Source organism: Arachis ipaensis, chromosome B02 (genome assembly GCF_000816755.2).
Source record: "Arachis ipaensis cultivar K30076 chromosome B02, Araip1.1, whole genome shotgun sequence".
Lineage (NCBI taxonomy): Eukaryota > Viridiplantae > Streptophyta > Magnoliopsida > Fabales > Fabaceae > Arachis > Arachis ipaensis.
Window position 1 is genome coordinate 108272954 of NC_029786.2, and position 963 is coordinate 108273916.

Genomic DNA, 963 nt, shown 5'->3' on the forward strand with positions numbered 1-963 from the left:
GAGATTAAAATTTTATGTTTAAAAATTTAATTTTAATCTCTAATCATTAAATATAATATTAAATTTCAATTATTTAATTTCAGATTCAATCTCTAAAAACAAATACTAATTTAAATACCAAAAGCTTTATTGAATTGTGTGTTTCAACATTGGATTTTATTATCATTATGAACTCATATAGTAGAAGTTCTAATGTCAATTTTTGTGTGCAAATGATATCTACATATAATGTTCTAACTCTAGGTTAATTCCTAAGTCTTATATCAAGTTAATTGATGTAATTAGTGGGGATATCTAATTTGGCAAAGAAAAAGCTGTTTTTTCTTTCATAATAAAGGTATGTCATATATATTATTGGGTAAAGTATATTTTTTGTCCCTGAAGTTTGACAAAAGTTTCAAAAATACTCTTAAGTTTTATTTTGTTTCAATTTTATCCCAAAAATTTTCGATTTGCATCAAATATACCCTTAACGACTAATTTTTCAAAAAATTTAAGACTAATTCAACAATAATTTCATAAGAACAACACTCAACACAAGAAAATCAAGCATAATTTTCATGCATAATTTTCATGCAAATTGAAAACTTTTGGGACAAAATTGAAACAAAATAAAACTTAAGGGTATTTTTGAAACTTTTGCCAAACTTCAAGGACAAAAAATATACTTTATCCTATATTATTCTTTATTAACTTTAAAACATAAATGTCAACCGAAATATAATTTACCAAAAAATAAATTCTTTAACATCTTAATTATTTTCACATTTATTTTTATTATGTACATTTAAAATCCTAGTACTTAATAAAATTTAATCAACTGTTGGGCCACCATTGATTAATGTAGCATTATCTCTTTTTGATTCAAGAGATGATGTGTTATATAAAGATTAGATCCATGTACAATTTGACCAAAGCATGGATAAGAATTGATTAATCAATATATTTTTGTCTATTCAAATT